This window comes from Heloderma suspectum, chromosome 2 (assembly GCF_057233095.1).
Source record: "Heloderma suspectum isolate Gila_16-S chromosome 2, 16-S_ref, whole genome shotgun sequence".
NCBI lineage: Eukaryota > Metazoa > Chordata > Lepidosauria > Squamata > Helodermatidae > Heloderma > Heloderma suspectum.
Window position 1 is genome coordinate 223,224,143 of NC_139459.1, and position 26,951 is coordinate 223,251,093.

Consider the following 26,951-nt stretch of genomic DNA (forward strand, 5'->3'; position numbering starts at 1 on the left):
TTAACTTGAAATGCGACATTTGTTTTATTTGATTTTCAGAAATTATCTCCTGATTTCTACTACACCAACTGACGACGGGACTCAAACAGGATTTGTCATCGGCGCGTATATGATCTCCTCGTCAGTCGTGACAGCCGAAGGAAGGACCGCCTCTCCGTCCTGCGGGGGCCGCTCTAGCCGCAAGGGTGAGCCACGAAGAGACTTACTTCCTGTTCCTGCTACTTAGTTCATCCTTGGGGCCGTGATGACGCAATTCCGTTCCGGCGTAACGCGGGCCTCGAAGGTGCGCGCGCATTTCGCCGCGGCTTAGCGACGCGGCTGCCCGGGCAGGGGCGTTGATCGAGGGAGAGAGGGCGGCGCGGGAGACGACGCCGGGGAGACGTGGCGCCTGCGCAGTGAGGAGCGGAGGCTCAGCCGCCCCTTCTCCGTGGGCCGTTCGCTTGGGGGCCGCGTGGCTTTTCCCGGGCCTGTTCCGGGCTGGCGTCAACCCTGACGTGCCCCGAGGGGAGCCGTGCTGGAGTCGCTCTTGGCAGCAGCGCGGCCTTCTCTGCGGCGAGGCCGCTGCGGTTGCCTGAAGCTGGGCCCCTCTCCCCGCTTCCTTTGCGGCTTTTAAGGCAGCCTTCCCCAGCCCGGTGCCTTCCAGGTGTGGCGGGCTTCAGGTGTGGCGGACTACAGCGCCTATCCTCCCCAACCTGCGGGGCGAGGCCGACACACCCGTAGGACGCCAGGTCGAGGAAGGCTGCTCATGTGCATTATGCTGGATTTTATGTGCTGAAGCGGGGGGGGGGGGTGAAGGGGCCTGTTCTTGGTGGACACCAGACTACCTTGTCCCCTCCAGCTTTACTGGAGTGCGCTGGGTGCCCGGCTTGTTATGTGTGATGGCTTAGCAAGCCTAGCAGCACCCTTGAAATGTGGGAGTGGGAATTCTTCTGTGCTTGTCTCCTTTGCCTGATCCCTGCTGTAGTGATATTCTTTGGTCAGGCTACACATTGCATTAAGCATGCTTTTTTTTTTTAAAGCAGCTTTATATTGCCCCTTCTCTTTTGAAGGAAAAATAACCGATCAGGTTAGGAGAGGTGACCAAAGAATGAACTTTACATGGAAATCTCTCCTCTTTTGTCCTGCTTTGCAGCAGAGGCTGGAAATGTGGGAGTTGGGGAGACAGACCCAGCAGCCAGGAAGTTCCCCACACCCCTTGGTGTCTCCTTTGGGCTTTATGGCTTCCTCCCCACCATGCTGCCTAATGAGAGAGGCAAATGAGCAGGCCAGACAGTAGCTGTTTAGTATCTCCTTTTGCTTGCTAGTTCTGGCTAGCCCCACTGGGCTAATCTTTCCTGCTGCCATCTAAAAAGAGGATGTATGAGCAGGGAAGTCTTCCAAAGGGGGCAGGCTCTGGAGGACAGCAGTAACCATCATTTGTCCCAGTCTTTGCTGCCAAAAGAAGAAAGTTTGAGTGATTGGAGGTAGATTGCAAGGAGCCGTAGCTGCCTCCTGCCCCTCTTTCTCTTAGTGGCATGATGGAGGATTTGATTCACTGGGCTGAATCCCCAGTGAGAAGATAAGGTGGTTGATCCTTCCATGACCAGTTGATGTAAAGTACTTCCCTCTCACCAAAGTGTACTGTAGCCTAGGGGAATCCAAATATAGTAGGGAGGCAGGGCTTCCCTGTGGTGGAAAGAGAACTTCTGCAAAAAGGGAGTATGCGGGGGGGCGGTATTTCCAAAGGGGAAATTTTTGCCAATGTTGACAGTTATTGCTTTGCTCATACTGAAACTTTGTTTTATCTGTAGTGTTGGAGTCATCACCAGAGTGAAACCTACTCGCATGTGAACAAGTGAGCCTCACCGTTCTGGGAGCATTGCAGGTTTTCTTGAGGTAATGCATTTGAATCATGCAGAATACAGGTCTGTCTTGAAGAAAAAAGTGTGTTAGGAAAATAATGGATTTTGCTGCTAGGTTTAAGCCAGTGGGCTGGGAAATGGTTGCTGTGTAGCTGGGCCTCTTGGGGTCCAGCCTTGTACCTGCCAGCCTGACCTTGCCCTAGATTAAAAAAAACTGGCACACCCCTTTCGAGGGTCTGCCCTGTGCAGTAACAGGTGTGAGCATTCTACCAGTAGCTTGATGATCATGTATAATACTGCATACAGCTCTATTGTGACTTACAGAAAACCATACTACGGCTTACACTCACTAATAAAGACATTCAGATATCTGAGTTTAAATAATGAAGGACATAGGCCATAGTGCTTGAAAGATAGTGTGCCAATTTTAACTTCTACCTAGTACAAAATGGTAAATTTAATCCTGATGTACAATAGTCATTTTATTCTATTTAGGCTTAGTGGCAGTTCCAGATTGTCTTAGGGCCACCTTTGTACCTCTCCTGCATGCCTTATGTGGCAAACAGCCACCCCTGTAGCTAAGAATTCAGTCTGCTTGGTTAGGCCCTTCTAAAGTCTCTTGGATCTTCATGCTAAATACTAGAACTCTAGAAATCTGCTTCACTATGATTGTAGCTGGTATATTAAACATCCTTCATCTATAGGTTTAGAAGTGCCCCCATGTACAGTAAATGCTAATAGCGTTAAAATGAGTCTGTCAATAACAAGTATTTCTTATAGATGCTAATGGTACAAAAAGAGCAGGAAATGACTGGTTATACTGCACTGTCTTATAGGTAACTATCTGGTCTTTCAGATGTGCCTAAAGATATTTTAGATGCAAACAGGTGAACTTAGCACAGGGTCATATGTTAGACTAGAGCTACAAGTTTTATGTTTCTGTTGCACAGTAGGCCTTGAAAGGGAGCCAGATCAAACTAGATACACTACTAGAGCTCACTTGTGCATTGCCATGTGATTTATAGGTCCTCCTATATTTTCTTTTAGGAATTAGTAAACAATTGGGCCTCTTGACTCTTTTCTTACTAGTGTAAAGCTCATGTTGTAATGGGCGCTAGTAGTCTGAGAATGATTTGATGAAAAGATGTCTGCCCGCTTTCCTTGTGAATGGAACAACTTTCAGGGGCATTTCCTTCTTTCCCTTGCTTCTTCCTCTCTCAACTTTCCAGTTACATCCTGCATCAGCTTCCCTTCAATGAGCACCCTAATAATATGACCTCTTCCCACTACATTAAAGCAAGCCTCCCCCTGCCATAGCAAATGGGGTCTTCCCCACCTCCCTCCCTCCCTCTCATTCATCCACACAACTAGCCTCCCCCTTCCAATAAGAACCCCCTCCCATTGCATGAAAGCATAGACAGACCCACCCATCCTCTGTTGCAGGGAAAGGGGGTATTCCAAGCCCCCACCCAAGAAGCCCCACCTTCACCTGGGCCTGAAAAACAAAAGGTGAGACCTTGGGGGGGGGGGCAGGGGAGAGAAGAAACACTGCCTTTCTCTCACCTACTCTGAGCCAGAGCCATCCAATATGGTGACAGTCTTGCATGCACCCCCCACACACACTCCTGCCATGTTGCCCCACCCACTACCCCCCTCTCTCTCATACACCCTTCACCCATGTGCAGGGTGTCACAGGAGGAGCACCAGCGGCCCCTCCCCCCTCACTCTGATTCGTCCTGTTCAAAACAGCACAGTCCTGGTGTGGGGGAATGTGGCCATTTCCCCTAGCAGCTGCCCTGTGAAGCCTGCCTGTGAACCAAAACAAACCCAAACAAAAAAAAGGAAAGGGGGAAGATGCAGGTAATGGTGGTTGGAAAAAATGCCATGTCAGATCAGGTGCTGTTTGACGTAGAGCAAATAAACTGGCACTGAACCATAGAGCAATGGGAGGCTGTTTGGCACAGAGCACGCCAACATTTGAAGCTCTAAGCTCAAGCTTCAAAGTTTCAAAATTTTCTGCACATCAACACTGCTCAAGCTTCAGTTTTTAAAAGGGCAAAATCACTCTGGTAGATCTCTAGTAATAAGCGTTATACTACTGCATTCTCTTACAGATTGCATTAATTGGTTGTAAAGCGTGCTGTATTTCCAATACTTATAGAAAAGACTAGGGAACTCAAAGCTTGAAGTACACACGTTTTACAGTCATATTCCAGACTTCGTGAAATCATTCAGGGAGTTCCTGTTTTGATGTGGTTTAGAATGGCTTATTTCCTACATGCCAAGTACAGTAAGGGAGCAATCTTATCCAGATAGACGGCTGCCTCCAGACTCGGAGGTAACCATCTATCCAAAGCAGGGCAGGAGAAGCATGGAGGGGATCGTTCCCTCCGCACTTCTCCTGCCCTGCTTTTTCAGCTAGACAGCTGATGGTGACTGTCTAGCCACAGGAGGATGGGGCAGGGAAGGAGGCTGGCTGCCTTATGACACATAAGATGTGTCATACAGGCAGTTCTGCCCTGGAACACCCCCAGCCACGCCTCTTTTCAGCTGCTCCGCACTCCTCTTGCGAATGCAGAGGATGGGGCTGTTCCACGCTGCCTTGTGGAGGAGTTCCCGGAAAACAACATATCCTGTCTAGCGGCCGTAGGATTGCTCCCTCCGTTGCTTCTGTGCTGAAAAGTAGAGTGTTGTGTTGTAGAATAGAGCTGGGCTTTAGATTTGTAGCTTGGACCAACTTGAACTGTGCACTCTACTTCTGCAGGTAGCAGGTTAGTTTTGGTTACCTTTGTTCGTGGAGTGCTAAACTAACTGGCCGCCTTGGCACAGGGAGCCCTTGTGTGCAGTCTTGGAACTCTTCTGTAAAGGTGGCTGACATAATTCCCTCAAAAATGCTACAACATGTATCTCTCCCAAGAGTGTCACCTAACTATAAATGCTGTGCTCATGTATCTCATGATTTTCCTGGTAGGGTGGATGTGAGTGGCTGCAATAAGTTCTTTTTTAACCAAGTATTTTTAATATTAAAGTGTATGGAAACTACTGTGCAGCTCCTGCATTAGCCTTTACTTTTAATAATCGGTGTGAATGGAAAGGTTTTGGCTACCTAGATGAATATGCTACCATCTGCTTAGTGCAGCAATTCTTAAACTGGGTAACAGGGCTCACTAGTGTGCAATGAGAGATCACAGGCTGATACGTGGGAGCAAACTGTCCATGCGTAGAGGAGGCGGCATTTGCATGATGCTCACCTGTGACTTTGCCTACTTCAAATTGCCTGTGCTAGGTAACTGCATTGGGGTAACTCATAGGATTGCACCCAATGCTGAGATTGAGTAGAATTATCCATACTTCAGGGTATGTATGGGCGGCTGCCCATTGCATCTGTGCATGAGTACCATTCCAAGCTATAGACAAGCCAGATCAGTGATGTATTCAGAAACTCGGGATGGTTGGTAACTCTCTGTACCAGTAAAGGTTTAACACTAAAAGTAGGTCTAATCTTAATTTAGGAACAAGTGGACCTTTTTATCTGAAACTTTGGGAGACAGTGGCTTGGGATTTTATGTGTGAAACTTCTGAGTTGTCTTCATCACAATGACCCTTATCAATATTTTTTTCCAGGTAAACACCAATAGAAGAGTAATGCTCAGGTACTGCAGTGAGAACACAATCGTATTCCAGTTTGATGTGTGTTTTTTGTTTCGTTTTTACATTCTGGTTTATGCAGAGTAATTTAATTAAATTGATTTTTAGACCTTTCCATGGCTTGAGTTTTTAATGTCTTGCAAAAGGCACATGTCTCAGAAGAATTTGGTCTACATATTATTAGGAGCAAGCAGAAATGTTCCTATCTTCACTATCCCTGCCTATAGCCACTTTATGATGTGGCATCTGCATTCTTAAATTATGCTGGACGTGGCATCCCTTTCTACCACTAGAGGGAGAAGAAGTACACTAAATGGCCTTCTGCCTGGTGTCTCTTCCAGTGAAAGCAAACTGCTGTAATTGCATTCAAGGAATTGTTACCTTGATAAGTTACATAAGGGGGTTAGCTGTACTAAAAACAAACCATATGACAAATACTGTGCTTTTTAGCAACTCACTTAAGGAAGTCTTGCAGGAGCATCACTAGAAGATTGCAGCAATTTACTCTATGCAAATTATGTTCAGTATGTACACATGAGCACGTACCTGGCTACTTAATTCAAATTTCTGTATGCAGTCTAAAGTGGTAGAAGGCAGGAGTGGGAGAGGGGACAGAGGGGCACAGTGAATGTGTGGAGGGGCTACATAAATGCTGTTCCCTTTTGCAATGCTTTCTCCGTAATTCAGGGCGCTCGAAGTAACAACTTTTAAGCATAGCTTTTTGTGATTACATAGAGTCCTGTTAGATGTGGGATATGCAGGGCCTTCTTAGTGATAACCATTCAAAACTTTACCTTAACATTCATCTGGCTGTGGGAGGGTGTGTGGTGCTAATTCAGAGTGTGAAGCCCTGATAACTAGGAAATGGGTTGTATGTGTTGCCTAACAAAACTACTAAAATAAGCATTCTTATGAACATTGTCTGTTAGAGGGGCTATGGTCCGAGTGCATCTTGACACTTACATAATTACACTTGTATTTTTGTATAGTCTGGCTTATCAACTGTGGCCCCACATTAAAATTTCTGGCCATGCTTAAAACCAGTGCAAAACCTATCCCATTCCTTTCCTATAAGACTGAGGTTATGATACTGAAAGATAAGGTTTACCGTTTGTGGTGTAGAGGATTGAAGATTTAATAATACTTGCAATGTTTGGAAGAATACTATGTAGGTATAATTTGCAATTGGATTTATATTTGGATATTTGGTTTGTTTATATAATCCTTTTTTTTTCTTTTCCTCCTTTTGCTATCCTCCCTTTTCCCCCCCTCAGAATACTGTAATGTTAGAAACTGAACATTCTGATTATGTTGTTGGTAGTGTTTATTTCATTTATAGAAATAAAATTAAAATAGATTTTTTTAAAAGTGCAAAACTTCGAAGGGGTGTGATACTACTGGAGCACAATGAAAGCAGTTGAATAACTCAAGCTCTAGCAAGGATTGAAGTAGCAGGGGAAATCTGATGGAAGGGACAGCAGGGAGATAATAGCGGACAACTGAAGAAGGGACAGGTCATGGGAAGCACTAGAAAAGGCCATCTGGATTTTGATACAGTGAAGTATTAAGTTTTCTGCATTGGAGAGGTCTAGAAATCAAGTGAATTCAAAATAAAATCTCGTATATGCTCTACTCAGTTCATGTGTCCATGAGTTTGGCAATTCTGTTTGCAGCTCTTTGAAATGTTGACAACTCATGTAAGTGGCACATTTCCTAATGCACTACACCTGATATTTTTGCAACCCTTCCCTTGATCTGTGAACCCCATACTTGGTCAGCAGAGTATCTAAGGGTGCAATCCTAGCGAGTGTACCCTCAGTGATCAGATGCCTCCAGGTTTGGGAGCTTCCAACCATCCAATGCATGGTGGGAGAACAGCAGAGGCAATCTTCGCCTCCCTGTCCTCTGACCCTGCATATTTCACTAGACAGGCTTTCGTGCCTCGGAGGGAGAGGGAAGGAGGCTGGAAGATTCTCAGGATAACTTGTATCCTCACCTTCCCAGTCTCTTCCCACCGGAATGCCCCCTTTCCTCCTCCCCTGAGGTTGCTTTTTCAGCCTTGGAGAGCAGCCAGTGGGGTTCTTTCTGTGCTGGTTGCGAGGAGGCAGAGGAGGAGGGTTGGACTCCCTCTCCCAGGATTGGTTCACTCTCTCCAGCCTTGGAGAGGGGAATCTGAACAAGCCTATGGTCTCTGGGATGCTCACCCAGGGACTGTAGAATTGCTCTCTTAATGGCTTTAGAAAGAAGTCTTGGCTAAAAGTAGCATGTCCTTAAGCATTCGAAGTTACATTAAGCAGCTGTATTTGGGAAGGGTTGTGTTATATAATCTTTCAATATTTCATAATGGTCATTCTGGCATAAACTGTTAGGAGTGGTTGTAGCTTGCCTGATCTAATCACATTTTTTTCTGTTGATAAAACAGTATTGGGTGTTCTAATGCATTACACGAAGGTACTTGTTCCTTAGGGCCACAAAGCAGCCCTGCTTTGGAGTCTTCTAAGTGAAGTAAGTGTGTGTGTGTGTGTGTGTATGCTTAATTATGCAGCCAAGAAGGAGAAATGCTTGCAACATAGGGTTGATTCACATTTGGGGTGGGGTGTAGTGAGCCCAGCTATATAGAGCTCCTTCCTACTTTTAACTTCAAGACATGGGATGGAACTACATTAGCCTTGCTGATGTGATTCCTTTATGCATATGTTTCTGGGTAGTATGAGAAGATGCCATGGGGAATTGGTTTCCATGCCACTGCCAGAAAGCATGAATCATTTCATTGTCGGCAAAAGGCAAGGAGTGTTTAAATGAGCCAAGGTGACAGAGGTAGCCCATTGTCTGCTGAATTTTCACCTGGGCTGCTTTTGTATTTCTAAGCTCTTTCATTCTAAAGGCTTGAAATCCTGCTTAAAATGGAAGTAGGCTGCTATAATATTTGCATAGTGCATGCATGGCGGCATTTTAGCCTGCAAACCAAGCTACCGCCTGTGTGGAGCACATTCAAAACATGTGGTTGCAACATAAACATCACTTGGTGTATAGCATGTAAAGTAATTTGCTGGCTGCTTTTAAGAATTCCTCCAGCTGACAAAACAGCTTTTCTTGTAATGACACTTGAGATTGTCCTGTCCGTAGCGAAAATACTTCATTTTGCTTTCTGTATGTCTAACTTCTGTACTGAAGCTATATATCTTAGTGAAAGATGTGCTCAGCTTTTAAAAATGTGTTGACTGCTTAACTGTCATATGAGGCTTTCGAGGCGTCTTCTAAATCACAAATTATATGTAATGTGAAGAACAAGGAGGACTTCAAACTTGGAAATAGCGAAATGCTGGCTTTTTAAAGAGAAGTTTTATCCTTCAGCTGTTTTACTAGATACGTTAATAGAACATGCTATATTCTTGCCTGACTGACTAGTTTTATGGGCTAGGGATGATTATGATGCCCTAATAAGAGAACATTGAGTCGGCCTTCTATGGTGTAAATCATGTGACTAGTATACTGTACTATCTAAGTAAACTGTACGGTGGCTGCTCACACAGTGAAAGGAAAATCTTTCACTCATTCAAAAAAGATGAGGGCAGACACCAGGCCATATCAAATGGTAGTTGCTTTCTGGCTGTGGGGTGACTTTAAAAACAAATTCCCACTGAGGCCATATAGTTTATGTGCCTTTTTGTTCTGAGGGTTTGTTGCAGTGCAACGGAGCGAGTGGGAAAGAACTGAAGACTCATTACCTAATTTTTACGACCTGCTGCAGTAAAGTTAAATACTTGCGTTAGTGAAGAAAGCACCCATTCTGTGGCCTTCAGCTGAAAATTCTTGGGCACAGTTCATGGGGGCAGGCACTGCCAAGCTTGTCCTTCCTGTTCCTTAGAACTAGATTAACCATTGCTCTGCAAAAATGTGTCGCAATAGGAAGCAAGTGGTTATATGAGGCTTAAACAACTAATTTTCCAGTTGAAGGAATGGCCCTTAAAGGCCAACTGTTTTAGTGGGCAAGCATACAAGTAGCCTAACTCTGTTGATAAAGGATCCCTTCTATTTTAGTAGCTTTAGGGTGCAATCCTATGCCTTGTGGGCCTTTTCTCTATCTAAACACGAATAGGATTGCACCCTTAGTAGCTTCATGTTTATTTGGGTTATTAAGACTATTGTTATAGTATTGTATTTTTGAGCAAAGTTGTACTAGAATTATTATAATTATGTATTTTAAATTGTCAAGTTATTTCTATTATTATTATTATTATTATCATCGTCATCATCTCAGCCTCTCCTCTGAAAGGGCTAGATTGTTGTACTTCAGGGTAACAGCCAAGGGCTTTAAAAGGACTCAATCTCTATTCATTTCTTCCTTCCCTCTCACTGATTAGACTTGAGCCTTATCATTCATAGGAGTGACTGGTTTGTGAAAATGCTTGTGCAAAAATCTCATCAAGTCCTGTCTCCTTCCCTAGCTTGGTAGGAATGCCACTGCAGGTATTTCTGGGGAACGGATAAAAGCAAGAGTGGGTGTCAGCAGTTGTCTGCTTGGTGATGCTCCTCTGTTTTCTCCCATGTTTCCTCACCAGGCCAGGGGATTGCTGCAGAATACGCCACCCCCGCTCACAGGGGATTATTCTAGGTTTTTTTTCATCTCTATGCAGTTACTATGAAAGGTTTGAATATATATTTCCTTTTTTTAGTTAGTAGTTGGATGTACATAACCTGGGTGCTTTCTCATCTTCATTCTAAAGACCCTCTTTTTGTGAATACAGGATTGCCCCAAGACAGAAGCAGTTACACTGTGTTAAGTAACTGTGGGAAATGACTACAAAGGCTTCAGTGTGTCTTATCCTTGTTTTTATTTATTTTTTATAATTATATCCTCAGGGTAATGATTCTCAAAACAGTTTACAAAAATGGAAACCACGATGCAAAAATAATACATATGTTTTAAAACCAATCCTTAATCATGCTATAAAAACAGTCAGAAACCATACTTGGCATATACACAGAACAATCCAGTATATCCCTCATCCAAAGAGGAAAAGCCCTTGTAGCCTTGTTCAGTCTTCACCAAGTGAAATTGAGTGAAAAAATTGTGCAAACAATTCCATGGAGCGTGTGACACAACTTCTGATTAAGTAGCTTTAGTGTTATGAAAGTAGTTGGGAGAACTCGGCACAGCTTCAGAGTAGCACTGCTATCATAATATTTACCCAAACTGCTGTGGATACACATTGCTATCTCTGTTTTTCTTTCTTTCTGAAGCAAATGCTAGTCAGTAATGATTAGTAAACCTGGTTCCCTCTCACTGTAAACAGAGCTCCACCATTAGAAGATGCCTTTTTCTTTGAAAGACTACCAAATAATGTAGCTTTGAACATGGAACTGAGCTGTGTTTATGTTGTACTGAGGCCGAACATTTGTTCAGGTTTCCGGTACAAAGGTTTTTTCCTGAATGGGTAAGAATAGTTTTTCTTGTGAAGTACATGATTCTCTACTGGCAGTGATTTTATCTGTTTGGATTAATGCCATGTGTTGACTGAACATCGAAGAGGAAATGTCTCTTCGGTTGAGGAAACACTCCTGTTCTAACGAGTTCCTGCTCATTCTGGGAATGCTTGCTTCTACTTACATCTACATATTCAAACGCTATGAATAGCAGCCTAAAGTTGTGACTTAAGAACAATCACATGGAAGCAAGTTCACTACACCAGAGGCCTTGTTTCTGAATAAATAAGGGACAGAAGGGTTATTGCAACTCTGTTACAATGCTGGAGAACAGTGTAAGGGCAGAGCTACATGTTATGTGTAGTTCTGCAGACTCTCCCCACCCCTACACACACACACACACACACACACACACACACACACACACACACACACAGCCCCACAAAATTCTGGACCCCTAGTAAAATATGGCCACAAATACATGGTAGAGTACGGATTTTGCATGCAAACACAGGCATCTTCAGGTAGAAGATGACAATACTGAGCTAGATGGACCAATGGGCTGGCTTGGTATAAAACAGTTTACTGTGTGTCGTGTCTTCCTTTGACCTTACACTTGCAGAAGCTTCTTCATCTTATTAATAGGCTGAAACACTGCCTGCTGTGGGGGGAGGGGGAAGAAGAAGAAAAGCAAAGCCAAGAGGGCGCCTTGATGTTTGCCTAGAACTTCGTGGTTTTATCACAAGCTCTTTTGACAAAATAAGCCCTTGCATAGGAAAGGAGGTGTTTACAACAACAGTCCAGGAAAAAAATAAAAAACCTGACCAGTACTTCAAGGAGACTGTTGCAAGCCTTGCTGTGGATGTATTATTGAAAGGACAAGGCAATTTGGCCAGATGTGAATCTATGATAAGTGTCTTAGCTGTGTGCACATGTTCTTCAGAAGAGGAAACGTAGTGAGTGACTTGACATTATGGTGGTAGTACTTACCTGGGGTAGCAGGGGCTTTATCAGGCAAGAATGGGAAGCATTCAAGAATCCTAATCTTGATCAGTAGGACCTTGCACAGATCCTGCCTGGTTTCCTTCTGTAGGGAGTACCTTTCCTTTCAGGTATTTGCTATATAATAAGGGTTAGAAACATGATTACGATTATCAGAAAGATGTGCTTCAGTGTTGAGCCAGAGCTAACTAAGGGAGAGGCCATTCATATGGATAAGTGTGGCAAATGTTCCACAGATAACACACCGGAATGCCTCACTCCATGGATAGGGCTAGTCCTGATTCCTCACCATACCTGCACAACCTATCATCCAGCAAGTTGCATGTAACTTAGCAACTCGCACTATGAGTGCTGTTCAACCCAGAGATAGCAATGGACATCCTGTAGGCTGGCAGGCGTCCCCAACCTTTTTGGGGAGGAGGGCATATTTGAAATTTTGCGAGAATGTCATGGATGCTCTCACAAAATGGCAGCCATGGGGGTTGTTACTTGTTCACATAATGATTGCTGTGATAGGTGTGGCCAAAAAAACTCCACAACTATTTCTCAGAAGGCAATTTGGTAAGGCTAAAAGAAAAGTAGCTTGCCCAAGAACCGAAGTCCAAGGCAGAAGTGGAGGCTGAGCTCCAAAACACAAAACCACTCTTTTGAACCAAAAGACACCCACCTAACTGCCCACAATGCACAGCTACACCAATAAAAAGGGCAACATACAAAAATGCCACACGCACACAAGAAATGCAGACAAAACACAAAAACTGGCAAATGCACACAGACATAACAGACCTAACCAACAAACCAGCTAATAGCGCGTGCACACGCACAACAAGCAAAACAATGCCCCTTGCTCTACGTCATATCCTTCTAGCCCCAAGAATTCTCCCTGCCACCCCCTAGCTCACTTTTCCCTTTCTGAGGGGAGCTGGGCACAGGTCAAAACAGCACTGGGCTGCAGCCACTCACCCTTTTTATTTCCTAAGAATGCCTCTGGGGTCTGTGTGGGGCCCAGAGACATTCTTGAAAATAAAGATGGCACTGAAGGTTGGTGCTTCACTTTACAGAATAACAGCCTCCCGGTTAAAAACTTTTAAAATTATTTGTTTAAAATATTTAAAACTAAAGAAAAAAAACTCAGAGGGCTCGAGAGCCTGGCAGGCACCAAGGGAGATGTCTGTGGACACACCGATGCCAATGAACACCGCATTGGGGACCCCATGGCTGAAGCAATGCCATCATTTTGTTCCCTCAGCCCTTGTGTGTTATTTCTCCACATTTCTCTGTACCTCCCTTCCTTCCGAAACCTTTCAAATGTGTGCAAGCAAAAACACAGTTTGGAGTTGGACTAAAGGCAGGAATACAAATAATCCCCTCTGAGATCAATTTTTGGGCTCTCCATTTTGTAAATAAACAAGGTTTTTGATTCCAGGGCTTGCAGGGTGACAAACGTGGCTATTTTAGATCCAGCAATTTCTGTGGAGCCTTATCATCCCCAAACGATCTCATGGTTTATTGTCTGACGTCAGGTGCAGCATTCTGTGTTTAGCAATAGCTGCCAGGGAGGCCAGTATGTTGCTTTTGGAATCTTGATTGCAAGTCAGATTTACAGAGATTTTAAAAAGATTATTTGCTTGAATCCAGGAGTCTTCAAGAATGTATTTATCTTAAAGTAACATGGCTTCCAGGTTACTAGAGAGAGTTATGGCAGCCTTCCTTAACCTGGCGCCTGCCTGATAGGTTGGACTACAACTCCCATCATCCCAATCAACATGGATGATGGGAGTTGTAGTTCAACATATCTCGAGAAGGCTGAGTTATGGTACAGGTTAATTATGCAAACCCTTACACTTTGCATTAGGAAATTGTTTGTTACTCTGCAAACCATTCAGTGCAATTGCTGCACTGATTTGCACACAGCTGGGGGTCTGGAACCTGCTCTTAGTGAATGGTGGAACAATTTTGTCCTTTCTTTGATCAGTGCTCTCAACTAACTCTTCCAGGGATTCTCAGTTGCCTCCCCAAGAACAATGCTCTATGTTGCCAAGTGTAATCAAAAGACAAAGAAAGATGGCTCTGATGGTATCATTTGAATCTGCTAGTAGGGAACACGTAGTACAAATGGGATGCTTCAAAGGATGGGAGACCTCATGGAAGCAAAAGGTTTATGGTCAAGCAAGGGGTGTGGTTGTATAGGACCCTGCTACATTCACCATAAATGAGGGTTACAGTATCTGTCCAGCTTCTAACTATACTTAGATTAGTTGGGTGGCAGGGGATTTGGCTATTCCAGGATTATATGTTGACTAGGTCACAAGGTGGCAAGGAGAAGGACTCCTCCTGTGAGGTATCAAATGCTTCAAAACAAGAATTTGAAAACCCCCAATATGCTTGAGGTTTCGTTATCAGCAAAGGTGATCTGTAGTGGTTAAGGACTCAGCAGAACATCCTATTCTGTTTGTATAGTTGCTAGATGTAAGTAGTAATATAATTTTATCTGCACATTGGTGGAAATGTGAAAGTAAGTGAATTCCCCTTCTCATACCTTTGAGCAAACAAAAACACCTTTGACAAAAAAGTTCATGCTCTGTTATGTTTTTGCAAAAAGGGAAATAGCTACTTTTTTATTTAATTTAATTTTTCTTTCTTATTACATTTACAGCCTGCCTTTTTTCCTCTTACAAGGAACCCAAGGCAGCTTACATGGTCCTCCACCTCCTCTCCATTGTATCTTCACAACAGCCCTGTGAGGTAGGTTAGGCTGAGAATCAGTGACTGGCCCAAAGTCACCCAGTGGGCTTCATAGCGGAAAGGGAACTAGAACCCAGATCTTCTGAGACCCGGTCCAATACACCAACCACTACACCTCACTGGCTTTAGGGAGCAAATTGGGGGGGATGATAGTGTGAAAGGAGGGTTAACCTTCTCCTCCTCCTGCACTATGATTGGAGGTTCCCCACAGCTGCCATTTCTATGTCTAGTTTGGCCCTGATGCAAGCTTTAGAAGGGGGGGGGGGGTTCCCTGACTTTCCAAGTGTTGTTGGAACTCCCCACCACCACCCCCATCAGCTCCAGCCAGCATGTCCAGTGGTCAGGGTTGATGAGAGTTGTAGTCCAGCAACATCAGGAGAGCCACAGGTTTCCCACCCTTGGTTTAGAGTGTCTAGGCTGCAGTGCTGTGCACTGTTTTCCTCCTGAACCATATACATCCAGAATGAAGATTTTCCTGGCAAGGCCAGTCTGGATGTTTGGGAACACTGCACATCTCCTAGGAATTGTTTGTACCTCCATTTGGAGAACAATGATGTTCACAAAATGTGGCTCTGGATTCACATTTCATTTTTAATAGGAAGAAATGTGAAGTATTAAGTGGCTCAGTGTGCCCCAGAAAGAGTCAGCTTTCCCTTGTGGCTGCATTCCCTAAGTTCAGGAAGACCTTTGAAGGGCTGGCTGCATTTTCCCCCCATATAACTCCATCACCTTCAATCAACCTGATTCTCTAGTCTGAACTACAATGAAAAAAACTCCAGTAGGCCGGAGCACAGAAGTTCGGTAGCAACTGATATTTGGAGAGAGGTTGACACAACATTATGCATTTAGGAGCACAAATGGGATGGTGTGAATATGTACTGTAGCCTTGTGTATAGTTGGAAAGATTGTTTCTGCATCTATTTCCCTCCTGACCCCTGCATATTCAATTAATCATCCCGGCCAGAAGCAACATTTTCAGAGATCATTAATGTGTTTTGGAATATCTTCCTTTGGGGTATGTAGACTAGGTACAGCAGGGTCTCTCCTGCTTTGCTACTGGAGAGGAGTGTCGGAGAAGAAAATTTCAGGGAAATTCTCATAGGTTGGGCTCAGTTTTCTTGGGCTTGCCTTACTTAGGAAGTGGCCGAGGAGTGTCCTGTCTTTCATTGTACAATCATCTGTCTGGCAGCCTGTAGCATCCCGGCTTCCTGCACTTCAATTAAAGCCTGGGGAAAGGCATTATGAGGTAATTCCTCCCATAGAGTTTTTTCAGGTCAGGAAGCACAGGCAGCCTGGGAGGCTGCAGAGCAATGCAGAGATGTATAATAGAAAGAAAACACACACACAGCAGCCTTGGCTGCCTCACAATAGGCCAATATTGTCTCTTCTGTTTGGCAGTTCTGTTTGGTCATCCAGGGAAGGCTGGTTTACACCAATCAGAACCTACCCAGGCCTGGAGATCAACCTTGGAGGCCTTGTTCTCAGGCCCACCACTGAGATCGATCAGGTTAGCTGGAATGGACAGGACCTTTTCAGTGGCAGCCCCTCACTTGTGGAATTTCCTTTCCCAATATGTCACTAAACAAAATGTGGGGCAGAGACTGTCTGACATATCCCTACAAATCCATAGAGCAACTCTGTCAGCTGCCTTGTGAGAGCTTGCCCTAAAAGGTGGGATAGAAATGTATGAAATGCATAGTGCCTCCCTGTTGCTGGGGTAAATCTACTGTTCCAGGGAATACTGCCTCTGAACATGGAGGCTCTATTTAACCATGATGACTGGTAAGGGGAGTTTCCATGAGCGGATCTGAAATGGCGCTGTTGGAAGAGCTGTGGGTGGGTGGTTAGGTGCGGTGGTAGCAGCTTGGAGTGGGAGGACTTGTAGCACCCCTACTTTTTGAAGTCACCAGCCTCTACTGGTGTGGAGGAGTCACATCTAGGTTTTTCCGTCTGGCATACCAAGAGATTCTGGGACAGCCTTTCTTTGAGGATGTAGTGCAGAGCCAGTTACCTGTTCAGTGATAAACCTGACTGTGGTTGGGTTTCGGTTTGTGCTCAGTTAATAGGTGAGGTTGATTCTTTGGCATGGCAAGCCTGGGCTGATTCCATCGTCTCAGCAGAGTGTTGAACCTCTTCCAGCCCAAGGCCTGAATTCCATTTCAGAGAAGCTCTCAGAGGCTACATTCCAGTGGTGGGTGGAGCAGAAGGCAAAAAGGGCAAAATACCAACAATGCCAGCCTATTGTAGCTTGAAGCTCTTCCTGCCAGTAACCAAGCCTTGGGAGAGGTGTTGCAATAATTTAGAATGAGGGGGAAATTGCACCAAAGCCAGGAAACCGCCAAAGAATCAGTGATGAGATGGGGGGGCGGGGTGGAAGGAGGCATAGCTCTCTGGAAAACCCCAGGCAGGACAGATGTGACCCCTGGGCCTGAGGTTCAACATCCTTGATCTATCTGATAGAGTTTATCAGAAAGTTGTACAAAGAACCAGATCTACCACTGCTCTTAACCAGCTAATAGAAGAGTGTATTCCTGCACCCAGTCTTTTGTAAATTGGGTTTCAGTAATCGTACTGAGTAAGAGTGGGGGAGACAGAGGTGGCGGCAGCAGCAGCTACCACTCCCACCACATCTTTGCAGGAGCAAGAGCTGTGCAAAGGAACAGCTGCGCTGACCAGATGCCTTAAGGCAGCACTTCAGGTTAAAAATGTGCATCTATTTAAATGTGCACCCAGAGTGCTGGCTCAATGAAACCTAGAACAAAGCCACTAGACAACCCCCTCCTTAATCATTGTAAAAAGGATGCTCAAAGGAATAGACAAATTAGACCAAGGTTGGAATTCTTCAGGAAATTTTTGTCAAAGTCATGGCAGAGGGAAATTGTCCCCTCAATTTCTCTGTCCAAAAATAGGCTGGAGAATTTTGAGAGGCCCGTTGTGCACAGCTCTAGTCTTGAATGAATCCATTCTGGTGCATTGAAGTGCCTTTTGTTTGTTACCTCTTGGCAGATATGTGCATGTATCTTGTTTGCGCTTCTTCGGGTATCTTCAAAAATTGAGAACATGGATTGATCCACTGTTTGAACATATGATCAAGTCCAGCTCCTACAGCCCCCCTCCACCCCTTCCCCTGGTGTTTTATTGGCCAACGTTCGCTGCATCATGGAGAAAGAGAATTCCAGAAAAACGTCTATTTCTGCTTCATTGACTACGCTAAAGCCTTTGATTGTGTAGATCACAACAAACTGTGGCAAATTCTTAAAGTGATGGGAGTACCAGACCACCTTACCTGTCTCCTGAGAAACCTGTACCAGGGTCAAGAAGCAACAGTAAGAACCAGACATGGAACAACCGAGTGGTTCAAAATTGGGAAAGGAGTACGACAAGGCTGCATATTGTCACCCTGCTTATTTAACTTATATGCAGAGTACATCATGAGAAATGCCGGGTTGGATGAATCAGAGGTCGGAATTAAGATTGCTGGGAGAATTATCAACAACCTCCGATATGCAGACGATACCACCCTAATGGCAGAAAGCGAAGAGGATCTCAAGAGCCTCTTGTTGAGGGTGAAAGAGGAGAGTGCAAAAGCTGGTTTGAAACTCAACATTAAAAAAACTAAGATCATGTCATCTGGCCCTATCACTTCCTGGCATATAGAAGGGGAAGAAATGGAAGCAGTGACAGATTTTACTTTCTTGGGCTCCAAGATCACCGCAGACGGTGACTGTAGCCATGAAATTAAAAGACGCTTGCTCCTTGGGAGGAAAGCTATGGCAAACCTAGACAGCATAGTAAGAAGCAGAGACATCACCTTGCCGACAAAGGTCCGTCTAATCAAAGCTATGGTTTTCCCAGTAGTAATGTATGGCTGTGAGAGCTGGACTATAAGGAAGGCTGAGCGCCGAAGAATTGATGCTTTCGAACTGTGGTGCTGGAGAAGACTCTTACGAGTGCCCTGGACTGCAAGGAGGTCAAATCAGTCCATCCTAAAGGAAATCAACCCTGACTGCTCATTGGAAGGACAGATCCTGAAGCTGAAGCTCAAATATTTTGGCCACCTAATGCGAAGAGAAAACTCCCTGGAAAAGACCCTGATGCTGGGAAAGACTGAAGGCAAAAGGAGAAGGGGACGGCAGAGGATGAGATGGCTAGATAGCATCACGGATGCAATGAATATGAACTTGAGCACGCTCCGGGAGAGAGCGCAGGACAGGAAGGCCTGGCGTGCTATGGTCCATGGGGTCACGAAGAGTCGGACACGACTGAACGACTGAACAACAACAACAACACAAAACGAAGTTCTCAGAGGGGCACCTATGAATGCAAGATATCATCGAATGATATGCGTTGATGGATTTTTACTGAGCAATTTAAATAAAGCTCCTGAAGTTTTCCTTGTGATAGAAACATGAGTGAATCAAGTGAAGGCCTGTTCAGTTCTATGTAATCAATCAATAGGTCCCTTCTCAGGCTACCTTTGTGGTGTAGGAAGTATGGCGGTGTAGCTCCTTCCTGGACTGCTTGGATAATGTGACTGAGCCCAGGCCATGTGGGGGGAACCCAAGCTACAGTTCCTCTCCAACATTGCCTTAAGACATTTCTACACAAGGCTTTTACTGTGTGCTCATGATTGGTCACTCACTTTTTCTGCAGGTCCTTCTTACGATGTCATCAACTTCCAGGGCCCTTCCCATGCTTTCTTGCCATTATAGCAACGCAATTATCAACAGGGATAATGTGAGATTTTATCACACTTTGAAGCACAATAAATTTCCGGTGAATTTCTGGAATCCCGCTTTATCACAGCGCCATCTAGTGGCTGCATAATAAAACATATAGAACTTGCCCCCAAAGACACCCCCCGGAAATAACCACGTGTAAAGGAGGCAATCTTAATCTTGCAAGGAATATGGAAGCAGACACTCCGGTAAGGATGTGGGATTTTAGCCCCATGTGGAGAAGCTCTTAATTTCTGGGTTTCTGCTGTGTGTATGTGTGTGTGGGGAGATTCAGTGCAAGCTCCTCCCATGTGTCCTAGGGCATCTCCTGTTTACTCTTGCAGCAGGGGAAGGAGTTGCACAAAGGTCGAATAAGAATACTTACTTACATAATGTATATACCACTCTATATCAATAAAATATCAGGGTGGTGAACAATAAAAGGGTAATAATAATAGTAATAATAAATACAGAATTAAAACTTTAAAATCAGATTGTTCTAGTAAAACTGTGGCTGGTTAGTCATAAGAAGAGCCATGCTGCATCAGACCCAGGGTCCATCTAGTCCATCATTCTGTTCACACAGTGGCCAACCAGCTGCCCATGGAAGCCCACAAGCAGGACATGAATGCAACAGCACCCTCCCACCCTTATTCCCCAGCAACTGGTGTATATAGGCTCACTGCCTCTGATAGTGGAGGTAGCATATAACCATCAGGGCTAATAGCCATTGATAGCCTTTTCCTCCAGGAATTTGTCCAACCCCCCTTTAAAGCCATCCAAATGGGTGGCCATCACTACATCTTGTGGAAGAGAATTCCATAGTCTGACTATGCGCTGTGTGAAGAAGGACTTCCTTTTATCTGTCCTGCCTCTCCCACCAATCAGCTTCATGGGATGGCCCCGGGTTCTAGTATTTTGAGAGAGGGAGAAAAATGTCTCCCTATCCACATTCTCCACACCTTGCATAATGTTGTACACCACTATCATGTCTCCCCTTACCCACTTTTTCTCCATGCTAAACAATCCCAGCTGTTGTAACTAACCTTCTCTCATAGGGAAGATGCTCCAGCCCCTTGATCATTTTAGTTGCCCATTTCTGTACTTTTTCCACCTGTACAATATTTTTTTAAGGTGTGACCAGAACTGCACACAGTATTCTAAGTGTGGTGGCACCATAGATTTGTATAAGGGCAGTTGTGTAGGTTCTGTGCTATGTTACATTTATTTATTTAAAAGAGAACCACCGATAACTTCTTGCGACTTTGAGCAGAAAACAAAAAAAAGTCTTACAGGAACATGCCATATTGAGCCATCACATGAAATCATAGTTTAGTGCACCCTTCCCTAACCTGGTACTTTCCAGATATTTTAGACTACATCTCCTAGCATTCCTGACCATTGGTCATGCTGACTGGGGTTGATGGGAGTTGAAGCTCAAAACATCCAGAGGTCACCAGGTTGGGGAAGGCTGATTTAGTATGACATGAATGAACCTAGGTGAACCTTGGGCTCACGCACTCCTCCTCTCCTCTCCTCCTCTGGCACAGCCCTGAGTAGGAGTCTGGAAGCTTTTGCTTAACCACAGCTTATTGTTTCATCTGAAATGACAAACTGTGGTTAATGTTAGCTACAGTTTATTTGAAACCAGCCAACTTGAAACCCAAACACGGGCATTAAGTCAAGAAGAGGCAAACTGGACAAGTTTGTCTCTTCTTGGCCTGGAAAGAGGTCAGCTGGTATAAACACAGCTTTAGATTTTTTACAAAATTCTCCTATGATGTCTCTGTTCTGTTGTGGATGACATAGCCTTGCCTGGGACATGTGGAAGTCTATACAGTGATTTTTATTATTTTATTCTTTATGTTGTGATCTGATAAGAACTACATGGGGAAAAAATGTAAATAGGAAGCACAAGGAAAAAGCCTGTTGAGACAGACAAGCTGTATTTGGGTCGCTTGTTCTGGGGTGGCTGAGGACCAAGGGCAGAAAAAACCACAGTCATGGATATCTTCTGAATGAACATACTGGCTAGTTTTGTTTTTGATTTTTTTTCATGGTTGTACTTAATTGGACAGCCATTTCTTAAATATTTAAAGAGCTGTTCAGAATAAACTGAACACAGCCAAGTGGTGACCTGAATTCCACTTGCTCTAAATTTCATTAAAAAGTGGATTTGTTTGCCTGCCAAGAATCTGACCAAGGCCGTTTGCTGCTTTTAGTAATGCCTTGATCAGCAGAATTCAAAATGTTTGCAGTTAACAGAGCTTCTTCTGGTTTGATTCCACACACCACCACACACACCCCTTGCATTTTTAAAAGCACAAATGTGCTTACTAATGCAGAATAAAGGCTAGATGCAGAAGTACTGCACAGGCCACTTATACTGGATAAATGGTGGTGGACTTGCTTTGTTTTAGTAGCAGCACTAGCTTTAAACATTCCCATCTATGGCAAATGCTTACCACATCCCCCCTCCCCCGCCGCCCCAATATGTCTGCAGTAAGAACATGTGGCATAAATGGAATATATCACTGGATACAGCAGCAGGCAAGACCAGATTCAAGAGCATTGGCTGTGTGTCAGCTTTCCAGTAATTCCTAACGTTCCTGTTTGTTCTCTGACTGCAGCACACTGAGGCAGTATTTGTGCTAAGATCATCCTCTGTGACTCTAGGTTCTGTTCCATGAACTGGCAATTCTAATTCTAGACCTCAATCTTTTGTATGTGTAGTTTCAATGTATTTATTTATTTCCAGCATGCCTCCTTTCACATGTCACAGTCATTCTTAATTATATGCTACTGAGTGTTCCTGAACTACAAAATAATTGCACTTTCTACACCAGTAAGGTTTCATTGTATCTATAAAAGGTAGGCTAATAACTTTGTATCTGGTTTTGTAAACAAGGCTGACATAAGGAAAAAAAACCCATATATATAGCAGCTGCCTTTCCACTAACTGCCTGCCAATTTTTTAGAGACAGAAAGAGAAGGTGATTGCTATTCAAGTTTCACTTCTTGGCACAAAGGGAAGCTCAGCTGCTGCAATGCTGAATTCCACATTCCATCCCCCCATAGTCCTGTGAGACCAGCTGCAAACCAAAGGCAAGAGACAAGAAAGGCAAGTTTCCCCCTTAGAGGCAGGTTCTGATTGAAGTGTGGAGCCCAGCCACAAGAACCCTGTCCCCAGCTTTTTGTCTTTTAATATGCTCACACAAGAAAATGGCCAAGTAAACTAGAAGAAGGTGTTTTCTCCTGCAATGAATATATAACAATCCATTTCCATAAGCCAAGGTGAAGTCCAGATTTTTATTTTAGGGCTGTGAGCTTTAATATGTTTGTTCAGCAGATTAATCAACCAAAGCATACTTGATTAATTCACAGAAGCTGACATTAACCAACCATCATAGCCACGAACATTCAGTTTGTTTGTTTACCCTCAGTTTCAGTTTATTGATTATATCTAGTCCATAATAGTCTCCAGATATATTCAAAATCCCCTTCATGGATCGCTGCCTTGTTGTGGCGAAGGGGCTTGCGTAACTCAGTGAAGCCATAAGCTATGCCGTGCAGGGCCACCCAAGATGGAAAGGTCATGGCAGAGAGTTCTGACAAAATGTGGTCCACTGGAGAAGGAAATGGCAACCCACTCCAGTATTCTTGCCAAGAAAACCCCATGGAACGTATCACAAGGCTAAAAGATATGGTGCCGGAAGATGAGCCCCTCAGGTCGGAAGGTGTCCAATATACTACTGGGGAAGAGCAGAGGGTATTTCCAAGTAGCGGCAGAAAGAGTGAAGCGGCTGGGCCAAAGCCGAAAGGACACTCAGCTGTGGATGTGTCTGGTGGTGAAAAGAAAATCCGATGCTGTAAAGAACAATATTGTTTAGGAACCTGGAATGTCAGATCAATGAATTAAGGTAAGCTAGAGGTGGTCAAACATGAGATGGCAAGATTGAACATTGACATCTTGGGAATCAGTGAACTAAAATGGACAGGCATGGGCGAATTTAATTCAGGTGACCATCATATCTACTACTGTGGGCAAGAATCCCTTAGAAGAAACGGAGTAGCACTCATAATCAACAAAAGGGTGGGAAAAGTACTGGGGTACAATCTTAAAAATGATAGAATGATCTCAGTACAAATCCAAGGCAAACCATTCAACATCACAGTAATTCAAGTCTATGCCCCAACCACTGAGGCCAAAGAAGCTGAGGTTGATCGGTTCTATGAAGACCTACAACACCTTCTAGAACTAACACCAAAAAAAGATGTCCTCTTCATCATAGGGGATTGGAATGCTAAAGTAGGAAGTCAAGAAATCACTGGGATAACAGGCAGGCATGGCCTTGGTGTACAAAATGAAGCAGGACAAAAGCTAATAGAGTTTTGCCAAGAGAACACGCTGATCAGAGCAAACACTCTTTTCCAACAGCACAAGAGGCGACTCTACACATGGACATCACCAGATGGTCAATATCGAAATCAGATTGATTATGTCCTTTGCAGCCAAAGATGGAGAAGCTCTATACAGTCAGTCAAAACAAGACCTGGAGCTGACTGTGGCTCAGATCATGAGGTTCTTGTTGCAAAATTTCAGCTTAAATTGAAGAACGTAGGGAAAACCACTAAACCATTCAGGTATGACCTCAATCATATCCCTTATGAATATACAGTGGAGGTGAGGAATAGATTTAAGGGATTAGACCTGATAGACAGAGTGCCTGAGGAACTATGGACGGAGGTCCGTAACATTGTTCAGGAGGCAGCAATGAAATCCATCCCAAAGAAAAAGAAATGCAAGAAAGCCAAGTGGCTGTCTGATGAGGCTTTACAAGTAGCTGAGGAAAGAAGGGAAGTGAAAAGCAAGGGAGAAAGGGGAAGATATATCCAACTGAATGCAGAGTTCCAGAGAATAGCAAGGAGAGAAAAGAAGGCCTTCTTAAATGAACAATGCAAAGAAATCGAGGAAAATAACAGAATGGGAAAGACTAGAGATCTCTTCAAGAAAATTGGAGATCTCAAGGGAAAGTTTTGTGGAAAGACGGGCATGATAAAGGCCAAAGAAGGCAGGGACCTAACAGAAGCAGATGAGATTAAGAAGAGGTGGCAAGAATACACAGAAGAACTATACAGAAAAGATCTTAATGTCCCTGATAGCCATGATAGCGCGGTCACTGAACTTGAGCCGGACATCCTCGAGAGTGAAGTCAAGTGGGCCTTAGGAAGCATTAGTAACAACAAAGCTAGCGGAGGTGACAGTATTCCAGCTGAGCTATTTAAAATCCTAAAAGATGATGCTGTTAAAGTGCTGCATTCAATATGCCAACAAATTTGGAACACTCAACAATGGCCACAAGACTGGAAAAGGTCAGTTTACATTCCAATTCCAAAGAAGGGCAACGCCAAAGAGTGTTCAAACTACCGCACAATTGCGCTTATTTCACATGCCAGCAAGGTTATGCTCAAAATCCTACAAGCTTGGCTACAGCAGTATGCGAACCAAGAACTACAGGAAGTACAAGCTGGGTTTCGAAGAGGCAGAGGAACTAGAGATCAAATCGCCAACATTTGCTGGATCATGGAGAAAGCAAGAGAATTCCAGAAAAACGTCTATTTCTGCTTCATTGACTACGCTAAAGCCTTTGATTGTGTGGATCACAACAAACTGTGGCAAATTCTTAAAGTGATGGGAGTACCAGACCACCTTACCTGTCTCCTGAGAAACCTGTACCAGGGTCAAGAAGCAACAGTAAGAACCAGACATGGAACAACCGAGTGGTTCAAAATTGGGAAAGGAGTACAACAAGGCTGCATATTGTCACCTTGCTTATTTAACTTATATGCAGAGTACATCATGAGAAACGCTGGGTTGGATGAATCACAGGTCGGAATTAAGATTGCTGGGAGAATTATCAACAACCTCCGATATGCAGACAATACCACCCTAATGGCAGAAAGCGAAGAGGATCTCAAGAGCCTCTTGTTGAGGGTGAAAGAGGAGAGTGCAAAAGCTGGTTTGAAACTCAACATTAAAAAAACTAAGATCATGGCATCTGGCCCCATCACTTCCTGGCATATAGAAGGGGAAGAAATGGAAGCAGTGACAGATTTTACTTTCTTGGGCTCCAAGATCACCGCCATGAAATTAAAAGACGCTTGCTCCTTGGGAGGAAAGCTATGGCAAACCTAGACAGCATAGTAAGAAGCAGAGACATCACCTTGCCAACAAAGGTCCGTCTAATCAAAGCTATGGTTTTCCCAGTAGTAATGTATGGCTGTGAGAGCTGGACTATAAGGAAGGCTGAGCGCCGAAGAATTGATGCTTTTGAACTGTGGTGCTGGAGAAGACTCTTACAAGTCCCCTGGACTGCAAGGAGGTCAAATCAGTCAATCCTAGAGGAAATAAACCCTGAGTGCTCATTGGAAGGACAGATCCTGAAGCTGAAGCTCAAATATTTTGGCTACCTAATGCGAAGAGAAAACTCCCTGGAAAAGACCCTGATGCTGGGAAAGACTGAAGGCAAAAGGAGAAGGGGACGACAGAGGATGAGATGGCTAGATAGCATCACCGATGCAATGAATATGAGCTTGAGCACGCTCCGGGAGAGAGCGCAGGACTGGAAGTCCTGGCGTGCTATGGTCCATGGGGTCACGAAGAGTCGGACACAACTGAACGACTGAACAACAACAACAATATTCAAAATCAAGACCATCAGTTTGATGACAAAAACATAGTTGGCTGTCATCAGCATACTGATGACTCATTCTAAAGCTCTGGGTAATCTCTACCAGCAGCTTGATATAGATTAAATCCAGCAGTTTTCCTCAAGGCAACATTCATGGGGAGAGTTGTGAATGCTATTTAAAGCGCAATCCTATGCATGTTTAGATGGGGAAAACAGTCCTACAACTTCCGGCATGACTGGCTGGGGAATGCTGGGAGTTGTGGGAATTTTTTCTGTCTAAACATGCATTGGATTGTGACCTTAGTCAAATACGAGTGGATGCATCATAAAATGGAGACCTCCACTCCCACTGTATCTTGAAGTTGGTTCAGAAGAATGTGATGGTCCATTTTGTGTCATAAAAGAGATAGTTACTGTCCTGTGAATGTCTTTAAGGTTAGATTATCAACACATTGTTTGGTAATCTAGAGAAGGAGTGAATCAATTTTCTGCATACAAGAAGTTTTCACTTTGATTCCTTCCACTAATATGAGCCTTCTGCTCAAAGACCTTTGCTCACCCTCTGATGCCGTTCTTGTTTTTCACACACATACACACACACACACCACTGTCATGTTAAGCTGGTGGTGATACAGGGAAGAACCTTTTCTGTTGTGGCAGCCAGGGTGTGGGGCAATCTCGCCAGAGAGATATGTCTGGCCCCCTTTTGCCTGCTTTTAAGCAAGCTTTGAAACATGCTATTATTGTGGCCATTTTTATATGCTCAACAGCTTCTGCTTTGGTTTATTTTGATTGTATTTTAAATTGCTTTTTATACTTGCTCTTATTTTTAACTTCTTGTAAGCTACCATGAGTTAGCGTGTGTCTAGAAAGGTAAG

The 26,951-nt window shown here is 44.1% G+C and overlaps 1 protein-coding gene and 1 non-coding gene across 4 annotated transcripts in view; both read left to right on the forward strand.

Annotated features, from left to right (window-relative positions):
• Positions 1 to 373: 373 nt before the first annotated feature.
• Positions 374 to 26,951, forward strand: part of SEC14L1 (SEC14 like lipid binding 1) — a 104,728-nt gene continuing 78,150 nt past the window's right edge. For 2 of the 3 annotated variants that reach the window (XM_084838230.1, XM_084838227.1), the window contains exons 1-3: positions 374 to 728; positions 1,791 to 1,875; positions 5,466 to 7,994. The gene's annotated coding sequence lies outside the window, so the exon portion shown is untranslated. Of the gene's footprint in view, positions 7,995 to 26,951 lie in introns of all 3 variants that reach the window. The other variant, XM_084838228.1, reaches the window with a different exon arrangement.
• LOC146354123 (small Cajal body-specific RNA 16) lies at positions 1,967 to 2,149 on the forward strand. Its single transcript, XR_014788708.1, has one exon.